Raw genomic sequence first — 14578 nt, 5'->3', positions numbered from 1 at the left:
AGATAACAATTTTTACTCTAGCGTGACTCTCGGCTTTCCGCCTCAGGAGATTCAGGTACAAATGCAGCTCTCGAAGTCAGACATATGGGACCCACTGGGCCGCAGAGGACACTAGTAGAATATGTCAATGAGGAAGGAGTAATGTGGGCCAACGTCAGGGGGCAGCGGTGGTCTGAAAGGCTGGCCCAGTCGGGGATGTCAGGCTTGGAGCTTACACTGGCATTTGGTGGGTCCTCCATGACACACGCATGTGTTGGATGCAGATGAGTGAGGCCTGGCTGAGTAGGCTCGGGCCTAACGTGTTCGCGCTCCAGTGGGCTGGGGTACGGCAGGTGCACAGGATCTCAGGCAACTGGGCTAATGAGGACAGCATCGCCTTGTGGCGGGGTAGCAGGCAACGCCCTGGCAGAGACATTGGGCTTTCCGGAAGTGGACCACGCCCAGGGCTACATGCTTTTTATTCACACCCCTACGCTGTCCTCGTGTATGCCGGGTCATTCCACTCTGCTCACACTTACAAGGGGCATGCCAGGCAACATTTATGTGAGGACCCACACTGGCTGGGGCAACATGGTTGTGTCCACTGTCCACTACACTCAATACACCAGAGGTGTATGTCGGCGTGCATATGGTTGTGTTCTGCAAACTGCGGTCTGTCCAGAACTTCGCCGGCACTCTTGGCATGGTGTACTTTCCCAATCATGGTTCTACTGCATCCTTCACACATGCCTGGCTGCCACCTCTCCCCATATTCGTTTATTGTGTGGCTGAGGTGCCATGCCATTGATTGGTCATGTTCACGGCTTGCCAAGGTTACCATTGTAAGTTGTTCTATCGTATCTGGTGGGTGGGCATGTTGTTGTGCATGTTGATAGTGAATTCATGACATGTGCATTGCCAGAGTTGTGGATTCCATGGTTGTGGAGTTGAGGTGAGTGGGGTGTTAATTGGGATCTTGCCAAGGGGCTGTGAATTTCCCTTGGTGCCATCCTGGGAAGGCTGTTTGCTGATGGACTGTCGGAGGGTGAAGGGATCATGCACACTGGCTGTGTATTGTGAGGCAACATTGGTGAAGGTCCCACTGTGTTCTGATCTTGCCTGCACATAGATGTGTGATGTGTGCTTCCTGTTGTGCTGATTGTGTGCTCTGTCACCAGGTGGCACAGGTGGGACATGTGTGCAGTGGATTGCCCCAACACGTGCGTGCATCAGGATTTGGTGTATGGTACTTGCTTGGCCTTCAGGGGTTCCCGCGCATTGTGTTGGCCGTACGGGGCCTGGGGTGCTAGGGTGATGGTGATGTCCAGGACAGGTGTCAGGGACTTGTATGTGGCTGTCTGTGAGACTCCGCCGACTCTGGCGCGTGTTAGTTGGGGGTGTGCCAGGGGCGATGACGGCCAGAATGCGTAGGATGGTTTTCCCTTTCAGCCTGTAGTGGACAGTGACATTGTCAGATGTTGTGCCTGTGAGGTAGGTGCATTTCCTGGTGGGGGCGCTGTCTTTGTCTGCACTGCCTCTGTGGTGGTACGGGGGGTTTGGGGGTTGTGCCGGGTGGGTGTTGTGGCCCTCTTGGGTGCCTTGGCTGCATGTTCAGTTGCTCCATGGCATCTGTTGCCCTTCCGATGATGCCCTGGGCTGGGCTCCCTATTGTGGTGCAGGCTGCCATCCGACTTTACACCAGGTCAGAGCAGGTGTAAATTTCCTGCTGCTAACGCGCCTTATTGCCTGTTTTGTGCTTGTGAATGGTGGGGTAAATATATCACGACTTTGGCTGCGATAAAGTGCATTTAATTCAGTGATAGCTCCTGGTGAAAATGCCCCATAGTGTTTCTGTGCATAATTGTTATTGACAACAAGATTTCTGCGGTCTTGTACTTACATGCTGTGACACAGTTGTGCTGATTTTGTGCATCATAGGGAAGGTTTCAAAACCTATGACATACAGATTCTTGGTTGAACAGAACAGCAAATATCCATGGTGGCCAAAACTTATTGATTTTGAAAGAATAAGCAATAGGCAGCTATTGCATTTATTACAGCTTTTGTGTGCAACTTCACTCCTTTGGGTTTTACTTTCCGTATGTTTCACTTTCCAAAAGCAGTATCACTGCTGGATGCACAAAATAACAGCAGCTTGCACCATGTGAAACACAGAAGTAGGCAAACATAGTCTGCTTGAGTATTTCCAAGACATTGCAACTGGAAGTCTGATTTTATCACAGTCAGGATTATCACGTTCGTCCACACTTGAAAAACTTGAAAAACCTCTTACTCTGAAGGATGTGAATGATGATTGGGAGGTGCTTGCTCTGAATTGCACAGTGTTGATGGAGCGTAGTGCACCCCTCCACAAGACCAAGTGTGATAATGTATCAAGTTTTAAGGCGGTGCACACGTATCAACCAGAAACAATAAGAGGTTGACATACTTGCTCAAACAAGTAGAGAAAAGAAGTTAAGGGGCCTCATAGTGAAAAAAATGTGTAAATCTATACACAGAGATTTGCTGCACGCATTGGTGCAATGTTACTCTCAAAACTGCATCTTTCCAGGCTGAAAAACTTCAGTGAATTAACTAGTGCAAGCAAGAATATGCACAAGTATTCCTGAAAGCAAAAATAAATTAATCAAAGATGAATCAAGCGCACTAGTAATTTTTATTTTTATATTCAATAATGAAAATATTTTTCCACATTCGAGAAACTCCTTTCTATACACCTCACTGTGTTCCCTTTGCTGTCCCGCCCTAGCTCCTGTCTTTATCATAAGTAGCATCAGATATGGAAGGAATCAGAAAATGGTATACTCAAACCTACTGAGTTCCAGCCTTAGAACGGTGACTCCACAGTAACAGTAGTAGAATTAATCAGAAATACTCTGAGTGAATCCACTGACAAGTGCAAAACCAACTTATTTGAACTAGAAAAATATTTTTGCTTTTGTAATTAAAGATACTATCATCTGTTTCCTGACGCATGCATAAGTAGCTAAAAGAAGGAGGCGTGAGCAGTTTGCCTTTTCAAGTAGCTATACATATTCACAAGACAAGTTTTTTACCGTATGAACTACCAGTGCCAAAGTGGAAAATGTCAAGAACAAGGAAAGTAAGAGCCAGATTTATCAATCTTTGGAACAACGCAACATAGCAAGACGGCTCTGTGTTGCACTATGGCAGCCTAGATTCTTCATAATATCAGATTGTATGTCAGTGTTTCTCTAACAGTAAGCAAATGGTTAGGGGGTGGGGATATGGGGAGAGGTGGGTGAAAAAATATTTCAGATAGACATAACTTCAGAACCGTGGGCCTCATTTAAGAGGCCGTGCGTCACTTTTACGCCGCCGGTGCGTCACTTTTTGTGACGCAACAGCAGCGTAAAAAATGTGCCTTGTTGCACCATATTTCCATACTCCAGAACTATAGAGCCATTCAGGGCCACACAAAGTGGCCTTGTATGACTTCATAAATCACATGTAAGGTTTGTGTCACTCTTCCACCATGCTGCCTGGTGCAACAGTGGTGTAAACTGGCTCGTAAATAGTCCCCTAAATCAGTAGGCATTTCCACCAACATGGCGGCAGCAGGATGAGCTGCCATAGTGCTCTGGGTTCGGGCGCTCGCAGTGTTTGTTTTCTTATCGTTTAAGGTTGAAGGTGCTAAGAGGTGCTAAGAGATGAGATAAAGAGTAACCACTCTTATTACCTGCCTTCTTTTTGGGGGTTTCTTTCTCCCCTGAAGATGCCTGGGTGTGCTGTTTGCTCGTTTTACGGTCCATAGGCTCTGCAGGATTGGCGTTTCAGCGGCCGGAGCGGAGCGGAGAGGCGGCCTCGTTCAGACCCGCCCTTGCTTGTGGGACGGTTTTTCCCGTATTGGTGCTTGCTGCCCGTTCCTCCATGTGTTTCGAGGAGGCGGCTTCAACAGGTTTTCTGCCAAGACAGCAGCAAGGTTTGCTGCATTGGGGTTTGGCCGCCCTGGAGCTCCGTAAGGGGAGGCGGATCCGGAGCCTTCTCCAGGTTACCCGAGGCTCCACTGAGGGTGCTGTAGACGTCAATTACACGGAGCTTCACGGGCAACAGACGGAGGAAGACTGCACTGCTGAGGTGAGCACAGAGCAAGGGGAAGAGCGCGACGTTCCGGTTTACTTAGGTTCACCAAAAGTGGGCCCAGTAACACGAAGGAAAGGAAAACGAGGGGCGAAAGTTTATCCCAAGTTACGAGAAGTGCATACTGAGGGTGTTAGTGACCCCCCTTCAATAACTAAAGGTTTAAGGCTCGGCTTTACGGGAGGCATTAAGGGGAAGAGTTCTGTGCCTGCTTTGTGGGCTAAATCTCAGATTGGGATACATGAAGTAAATGAGGAGAGAGTTTCTCCATCAGCAATATCTAACGGCGTAAATAGTTGGTCACAAGGCTTGAGTCACAGTTCTGCTGAGGTTGAAGGCAGAAACAAGAGCAAATCCTCCTCTTTTCTAAGTGCCGAAGTAAAAGCCAAGCGCTCAAATGGGGGCAAGTCAGCAAAAGTCACTAAAGCTGTTATCTTGGGCTCCAGCACAAGTGTAAAAATAATGCCTTCTTTAGGATCTTATTTCAAGGTGGTCCCTCAAGTCCTGGATCTGGTGAAAGAGCTACCGTCATCTGAGCTTAATATTCCCCTTTTACTTGCCCCGGTTTCGTCTCTTGTCCCTCTTTCCCTAATTGACTTAGAGGGCAACATATCTGGTCAGTGCAGCATGTCTTCTGACAACACCGCTTCGTATGCTACACAGGAGCGCGATAATGGAATAGAAGCTGAAAGTGGGCCAGCGGACCAGGTCATTGCAGGCTCCAGAGACTCTGGCTGACTTAGATTTATCAGGCTCGGGGGAGATTTTACAGGATGTCATGGCTTCATTGGCAATTGACCCTCAGGGAGAGTCTGGTTCTACTTTGGCTGAGATCTCATTGAAATCTATGTTTACATCTTTGTCTTTAGACATAGAAATGGGGTTTGAGGTTTCTGCGGCCAACCAGTCAGAAATAAGGAACTTTTGCGAGTCCCTTGACAACAAAATTGATGGTTTTAACTCCGGGACTACGGCTTTAGAGGAAACTGTGGCGGGACACTCATTATATTTAGGCCAGGCCAAGACAGACATTGTGAACCTTAAAAAAGAGGATCTTCCCCTCTCTGAGAGAATGGAGACGTTGTAAAACAATGCTAGGCGCAATAATCTTCGAATTCTTAACGTTCCTGAAGTGAGTGAGGGCTCCGATATAAAACGATACATTATCACGTTCATAAGAGATTCGCTACATCTTGAACAGTCAGTGGAAAATCTGAGTACGGATATTCAAAGAATCCATAGGGAGCCTTTTAGGAAAAATCCGCAAAGATCAAAACCTAGGAAAATCCTGGTCAACTTTCACATTTACTCCCTTAAGAGATGATCCTTAGTCAGACCCTTAAACAGAAGTCTTTGAGTGGAAAGGGCTTCACTTTCCAAGTAAGGTCAGATCTTTCTAGAGCAACACTGGATAAACAATGGGAGTTGGGGAGGAGACTAGACACCTTCAGGCAGTTAGGTGCCTCCGCCCAGCTTAAGTTACCAACAGCATTAAAGATCATGTAAAACAATAAAATGTACAATATTAGATCAGTTCAAGTAGCAGACGAACTGTTGTTGGCTTGGGGCAATAAGGACGGTCCATCAAGTTAGGCGGGGGTTTTCCACTGACTTCTAGAATGGTTTTTCACTCCACTCATTAAAAATGATATCAGGGATAGTAGTTTTGGGATTATGTCTCAATTGTATTTTTTCTAAATGAATTGCTGCTGTCTACCTATCTCTCATTACAAATTTAGGAAAACTTAGAGAGAATAACAAAGAAGAGCTAGGAGCAGTAGTAAGCTATATAATAAAAACTATAAAGAAACAAAAAAAAAAAGAAGGGGGGATGCCCCATGCTCAATTTTTAATCATAAGGTAGCGGGTAAACCCTTTTAAAAAAGAAAAAAAAGGAGAATAAAGAAAAGCTTAAATCCTCTTAGATATCCTGGGCTCTCTATAAATTTTTTTTCTTTTTTTTTTTTCTCTACACTGCGAGTGCTCGGAGGGGGCACTATCTTCTGGACACATTCCGGATAGATAGGGCAAGGGTTTCCCGGGGGGGAGGGGGTTAGTATGGGTCACGGGGTAAGCGGGTGGGTGTTGCAGGGGGAAAAATAAAAAAAATCCTCATTTCTTTCCTGGTGGTACCTGATTGTTTCTTTTGCATTAAGGTGATATTCGGCATGGTTGTGTTAATCTTTTTCGGTCTTTTCCCAGTTGAGTATGGCATTAGTAGGGTGGTAGGGCAGTGGCAGCTCTTCTATGAATAGTCTGCAGATTCTCTCCTGGAATATCAATGGCCTCCGCACAAGTCCCAGAAGGGACAAGATCCTGCAATATCTCCGTGACTGCGATGCGCAGGTCATTGTTCTCCAGGAGACACACTTGGTAGAACTAGAGTTGCGTGATTTGGCAAAAAAGAATCCGTGGATTGATTTTCTGATTACCACAACACAATCAACGAATAATAGAGGAGTTGCAATTTTGTTTAAAAAATCTTTAAAAGCTCGACTGGTATCCAAATTAACAGACCCAGGTGGTAGATGGGTCATCTCCACAGTTAGTATTGTGGGGGCACAAATCACTTTTGTAGGATACTATGGCCCCAATGTGGATGATCCTTCTGCCCTGGAATCTGTTTTTTCTCATTTGCTTTCTTTTTCAGAACCCATTATTTTTGCGGGCGATTTCAATATAGTTCTTGATCCACTCTTGGATAAGTCTCCACACAATCGGACATTGACCCCTTCTAAAACCAGGTCTCTCCTGTTGGCCAATATGAAACAGTACGGTTATTTAGACATCTGGAGAATAATGTCTGGGCAACAGATGGGTGTCTCTTTTCGAAACTATAAATATCGACATTAATCCAGGATTGACTATATTTTGATCAGTCAGTCATTGAAAAGTGTGGTAAAAAAATCACTTACCTCCCCTCACGTCTGTCGGACCATTCAGCGATATCAATGGTAATGACAGGCTTCCCCCGAGCAGTTCCTAGAAGTTGGTCGTTTGACCGTTTACTGCTCTCAAGACAAGATGAGATCATTTTTTTGGTAAATGAAAGCAAGTGTTTTATGGATCTCAATATTGGCTCGGCCACTCCAGGTTCTGTATGGGATTCCTTTAAGGCCTTCCTTAGGGGCCAAATCACTACCAGAGTCTCCAATATGAGGAAGATATACAGAGAGGAGGTATTTTCAAGTGAGGCTGAAATAGGCAGGCTCCAAAGGGAAATTGTCGACAACTCTTTGAGTTGACTTACGATCTAATAGGTGCAATTGATACTGCATCATCTGCTGGTTTGCCCCTGGCTGTTCTTACGTTGGATGCCACCAAGACCTTCGACAGGGTGAACTGGTCATACCTGTGGGGGTCTTGGGTAAGTTTAATGTGGGAGCAGGATTTCGCCGAGCGGTTGGTCTACTTTATCAAAACCCTTCAGCCTGTCTCGTGGTAAATGGATCACTGACTGCCCCTTTTAACATCACTACGGGAACACATCAGGGCTGCCCTCTCTTCCCCCTCTTGTTCGACTTATATATCAAACCCTTCGCCCAACGGTCGTGGGAGGATATTAACATCAAGCCTTTTAGGTACGAGGGATGGGAGAAAAGGGTGGCCCTGTACGCGGATGATATTCTGATTTTTACTTTAGAATTAAGTACAGCACTCCCTTCTGTTATTAAACTAGCCCTAGATTTTGGTGGAATCTCGGGATACGAGGTTAACGCCTCAAAAACTGAAATTATGACCTGGAACCATAATGATTTAGTTGTGTGGGTTCAGCCCAGCTCAAAAATGCGATACTTGGGTATAGAAATCGTCCAAGATGTCAACAAAATTATCGAGACCAACTTCTCCGCTATAGCGAAATAATGTCGGTGACTTATGAGTTCCTGGTCATCATTGCCATTGTCCATCTTGGGAAGGGTTAACCTTATAAATATGACCATATTGCCGAAGATCACTTTTTTGTTTAACACTATTCCTCTTTCATTTGAACCGTCACTTTTAGTCAAATTACAGAGTGACATCAACTCATTCATTTGGCCCAGCGTAATCCTAGAATTGCCTGGAAAAAACTGAGGTGCCGAAGACAGAAGGGGGGGCTAGCAGCCCCAGATCTTCAATTATATGCATGGGCATTTCAACTCACCCATTCCCGAATGTTATTGAAAACACCCACCAACACTGGGATTGGTTGTATGTTTAGGGCTATGCTTAGTAGGGCATGGTTAACACAGGATGGGTTTATTTTTAAATTTGGGGACCCCAAATTTAAAAAATAAATAAAACTGAAGGTTTTGCAGGGTATGGCTAGAACATGGACTAAGGTCCATGAAACTAGGATACTACTCAAGTAAGGCTCCTTTGTGGGATCTACCCGGGGGCCCTAGTTGGCTCAAAGACTGCCTTGCTTTGCCTTTGAGAGAGGTCGGGATGAAAGTTTGGGGTGATTTGTTTGTTGATGGGGTACTTATACCTTGGGAATCTTTGAGCATTAGAACAGGCCCTAATCTGTCAAGGTTTAAATATTTACAGATAGCAAGTTGGGCTCATGCTCAAGTTTAGACCCCCACTAGGGTGTGGTAATCATCTAGAGTCTCAACTTCTCGATAAAACCCCAGCTAAAAAGGAGATATAATTCTGGTACCACTCAATGTTGGAGGAGATCGGCGGCGAATCCCAACTGCCGATAAAATCTGGGGGAGCACTTTTCCAGACCTTGATGTGGGAAGTCTTTGGCTCAATTCTTTTCAGACATTATGGGAAATAGTTAAACCAGCGTGGCTCCGAAGAAACCATCTTTTCTCCCTACACAGGGCTTACTACTCACTGCAAAGGCTTTCATAATTCTCTATTGATCAACTGATTGCCTGCGTGAGGTGTGGGGCAATAGCGGCCTCGGATTTACACATGTTTTACGAATGTCCTCTTTTATCTCAATTTCTGGGACACAATAAGTATTTCACTTTCAACCTCCCTGGGTCGCCAGATTATGATAAATCCTGTACTGGTCATTTTTGGAGTTATGGAGGGGGTTATGGGTTTTCCCAAACGCCTTCTCTTTTACTCTATCCTTCTGGCCAGAAGAGAAATTTGTAAAAAATAGAAGGACTCTATACCACCATCCCTTTCCGACTGGCAGACATCGATGTTGCAGATCTCAAAACTCGATCTATTGAGATCAGGGAGCATAAACAAGAGAGCCTTTTGGCACCTTTTGAGGTGGAACCAACTTTGAATCATATGGTTTTTTTGGGGGTTTTTTCCCCTTCGTTTGGTCCAATGATTATGCTGCCTTCGGTGTCCTTCGGTCCTTATATTTGCTTGCATACCCTGACCTGTTGAACTCGATCTAGTGGCAGGTATACCTGTGCAGCAAAACAATGCCTTAAGGTTGCCGACTGTGGGTCCTGGAGATCGTGACTTCACTGATTAGGTGACCCGGCTATATTACTGGCTTACCAATCCAGTTATCTGAGGCAGTGTGTCGCTCTCTATTTGACCAGGGTAGACAATGAGGATAAAAAAAAAAAAAAAAAACAATAAGCAAATGGTTAGAGGGTGGGGATATGGGGAGAGGTGGGTGAAAAATATTTCAGATAGACATAACTTCAGAACCGTGTTTATATTCAGGAGCAATCTTTCTAGCAATCCTGACTGTGAAATCCCGATATATATTTTATGAAATAAGATTTCCACGTTTGGGAAATGATTCCAAACGCTCCGAATATTTTGATGCGAAGAAAATATGCTACCTGTACTATTGCATATATACACTACGCTTACATTTGAAATGTCTACCCTGCAGTCAAAATGCAAGTCTTAAATATATTTGTGTTAGTGAATCTGTAAACTCATGTCTTAATTCTATTAGTAATTACAAATTTGCAAGTCGGATATAGGTTTAAGGGGAGAGATTTTTAAAATACTGCTGATGCTAATGAAAAGGCCCTATAACCTTTCGAGGAGCACATAGTTCTACTCATTTGTAGGAAACAGAGGTCAACTGATTTTGAGGCCCATTGAGGATGACACCAAGCAAAATAAGAAGACAAAAGTGAATAACACCCATGCAATGCTCATGGAATGCCTTTCCAGGGCAGAGTAAGGCAACAAAGGGATTGGCGCTGCGTTTCCATACTCCAGAACTATAGAGCCATTCTGGGCCACGCAAAGTGGCCTTGTATGACTTTATAAATCACATGTAAGGTTTGTGTCACTCTTCCACCATGTTGCCTGGTTCAACAGTGGTGTAAACTGGCTTGTAAATACTCCCCTAAATCAGTAGGCATTTCCTCCAGTGGATTGAGTTTCATCCACTTTCCCTGTTGGGGTAATGCAGGGCCGATTCAGTACGAGTGCCAACGAGGTTTGTGGCAACAAGTATTGCAGAATCAAATATGTACAGACTTGTGATTTCGCTACTGAGCCTAGAAAACATCGACCACATTGTGTGATACATTACTGTTTGAGCAAATTTTTCTATTTACCATATGCAGTTACCTTAAAATGTGAGCACATGTATAATTAATTTAGTTAGTTAGTTGTATAGTGCATACCTAGCTTAGCCTTTGAAAAGTGTGCTGTGCTAGTAAGTATGTATAATGGTGTTCAAGGATGGCAAATGTGTGACAGATATAATGAGATGATTCAAGATTGTTCAAGCTAACTGTGATCAGAGAGACAGAAGTCTCCACAATGGATGAGAAGTTTGGGTGTTCAAGTTAGTATCATGCTGGTGATAGTCATGTGTATTTGGGATTTATTGATTGATTTGTAACTGAACACTTAAGTGTGACTAAAGAGGCGCTTTTTAGGTCAAGCCTACAGCATTGCTTTAGCAATGCATGTTTGACGAGATTATAGTAAGGCTTTCAAAAGTCTACCCAAACTGCGGATTAGGTACAGTTCATGTGAGTCAGGCATGTGCACATCGCTAGCCACATCATACACCATTTGTCCGAACCTCGGCATCAGACTTCAAAGGAATCCGCTCCCCCGCCCCCCATCAGACTTCAAAGGAAGCCGCTACCCCGCCCCACCACGCAATGCAGAGAGCTTGTTAGCTTTACTTTCTCTCTCTTTCCTTGATCCCTTTCTCCTTCTCATCTCTCTCCGTCCACACTGAGTCACACACCTTTGCAGTCCTTCTGTTTCCACCGACTGCTCGTCCCTGATTTCCAGATGCCTTACTTGCGCATTTCTTCTTTCTCCTCCATCTCCCCTCCTGCTGCCTCTGTGCCACCTCGCAGTTCTTGACCTGTGTTCGTCACCTCTCACGCACTGCGCCTTTGTGCCATGCCATCTTCTTTGCTTCACATTTCTGCCTTCTCATGTCTGTCTAAAATCCCTTACTTTACCCTATTTTGCCGCCACCTTTATTCACCACTTGCTCTCTTTCTATATTTTCACTTTTGTCCTGTGTCGTTCATCCCCTGCTGTCTCTGTCTCCTCCTCCGTTGTGTAATCTCCCGATCTTTCCTCTTTCCTTTCTTGGATGCATGTCACTGCTCTCTTCTTCTCTCCTATCATCCTGTGGAGATTGTTGTGTTTGCCCTCTGTCTCTTTGTTCACTTCTTCCCCTCTGGACGGTTTCTCATTTGCAGTGCATGAATATTTATGACAATATATTAAATATGCCCTCGTGTCGAAGGAATTCTCTGAGAATTGATAGAACCATTGTGGTGGGGTGCATATTTTACAAAATGTGCATTCCCACAATTCACAAAGGTAATTATTTTGTGGGGGGAGAGGTTGTGACGGCATTGTGAATTATTCTACTGCAGCCTTCCCAAGGAACATGCAGGAGGTGTACAGCTGCTGCATTTTTATTAATACCTCCTTGTCAGTCTCCCCACACACACAACCCTCCCCACACACACAACCCCACACACACAACCCCCCACACACACACACAAACCCACAACTACACAACCCCACACACAACCCCCACCCCACACACACACAACCCCACACACAACCCCACACACACAACCCCACACACACATGCACAACCCCACATATGCACACAACCCCCCACACACAACCCCCCCACACACAACTCCACACACAACCCCCCACACACACACAACTCCCCACACACTCAACCCCACACACACAACCCCACACACACAACCCCCCACACACACTCAACTCCACACACACAACCCCACAACCCCACACACAACCCCACTTGCACATCTCCCCACACACAGCCCCACAACATACAACCCCCCCATACACACACAACCCCATACCACACAACCCCCCCTCACACACAACCCCCGCACACACAACTACAACACCACACACACAACCACAACCCCACACACACAACTCTACACCAGACAACCCCCCACACACAAGCACAGCCACACACACAACCCCACACACACACAACCCCCCAGACCTCCCCACACACACACACAACCCCCCCACACACACACAAACACAACCACACACACAAAACCCCCCACACAGAACCCCCCACACACATAACCCCACACACACACAACCCCACACACACACAACCACACACATACACACACCCACACAACCACACACACAACCCCATACACACAACCCCACACACACAACCCCACACACACAACCCCACACACACACACACAACCACACACACACAACCCCACACCCACAACCCCCCACACACACAACCACACACACATAACCACACACCAGTATAGCAAAACATAGCATACCAAAACAAAACATAGCATAGCATAACAAAGCATAGTATAGCATACCAAAACACAACAAAACATGGCATAACAAAATACAAAAAAACATAGCATAGCATAACAAAACATAGCATAGCATAGCTTAACAAAGCACAGCATAAAAAAACATAACATAGCATAACATAATACATAGCATAGCATAACAAAACACAACAAAACATAGCATAGCATAACAAAACAAAGCATAGCATAACAAAACAAAGCATAGCATAACATAACAAAGCATAGCAAAATAAAACATAGCATAGTATAACAAAACATAGCATAGCATAACAAAACATAGCATAGCATAACAAAACACAACAAAACATATCATAACATAACAAAACATAGCATACCATAACAAAACATAGCATAACATAACAAAACAAAGCATAGCATAACAAAACAAAGCATAACAAAACATAGCACAACAAAACATAGCATAGCATAACAAAACACAACAAAACATAGCATAACAAAACATAACATAACAAAGCATAGTATAACAAAACAAAACATATCATAGCATAGCAAAACATAGCATAGCATAACAAAACATAACAAAAAATAGCATAGATTAACAAAACAAAACAAAGCATAGCATAGCATAACAAAACATAGCCTAGCATAACAAAACATAGCATAGCATAACAAAGCATAGCATAGCAAAACACAACAAAACATAGCATAGCGTAACAAAGCATAGTATAGCATAACAAAACACAACAAAACATAGCATAGCATAACAAAACAAAGCATAGGATAGCAAAACAAAACATAGCATAGCATAACAAAACATAGCAAAACACAGCAAAGCATAGCATAACAAAACATAGCATAGCAAAACAAAACAAAACATATAGCAGAGCAAAACATAGCATAGCATACCAAACACAACAAAACATAGCATAGCATAACAAAACATAGCATAACAAAACATAGCATAGCATAACAAAGCATAGCATAGCAAAACATAGCAAAAGATAGCACAGCATAACAAAACATAGCATAGCATAGCAAAGCATAACAGATCAAAGCTTAGGATAGCAAAACATAGCATAGCATAACAAAACAAAGCATAGGATAGCAAAACAAAACATAGCATAGCATAACAAAACAAAACATAGCCTAGCAAAACACAAAACATAGCATAGCATAACAAAACAAAGCATAGGATAGCAAAACTAAACATAGCATAGCATAACAAAACATAGCATAACATAAAACGTAGCATAGCATAACAAAACATAGCAAAACACAGCAAAGCATAGCATAACAAAACATAGCATAGCAAAACATAGCATAGCATACCAAACACAACAAAACAAAGCATAGCATAACAAAACATAGCATAACAAAACATAGCATAGCATAACAAAGCATAGCATAGCAAAACATAGCAAAAGATATCACAGCATAACAAAACATAGCATAGCATAGCAAAGCATAGCATAACAGATCAAAGCATAGGATAGCAAAACATAGCATAGCATAACTAAACAAAGCATAGGATAGCAAAACAAAACATAGCATAGCATAACAAAACAAAACATAGCCTAGCAAAACACAACATAGCATAGCATAGCATAACAAAACAAAGCATAGGATAGGATAGCAAAACAAAACATAGCATAGCATAACAAAACATGGCAAAACACAGCAAAGCATAGCATACCAAAACATAGCATAGCAAAACAAAACAAAACATATAGCATAGCAAAACATAGCATAGCATACCAAAC

The sequence above is a fragment of the Lissotriton helveticus genome, chromosome 2_1, assembly GCF_964261635.1.
Source record: "Lissotriton helveticus chromosome 2_1, aLisHel1.1, whole genome shotgun sequence".
Classification (NCBI taxonomy): Eukaryota; Metazoa; Chordata; class Amphibia; order Caudata; family Salamandridae; genus Lissotriton; species Lissotriton helveticus.
Note: the sequence above shows the minus strand (reverse complement) of the source record.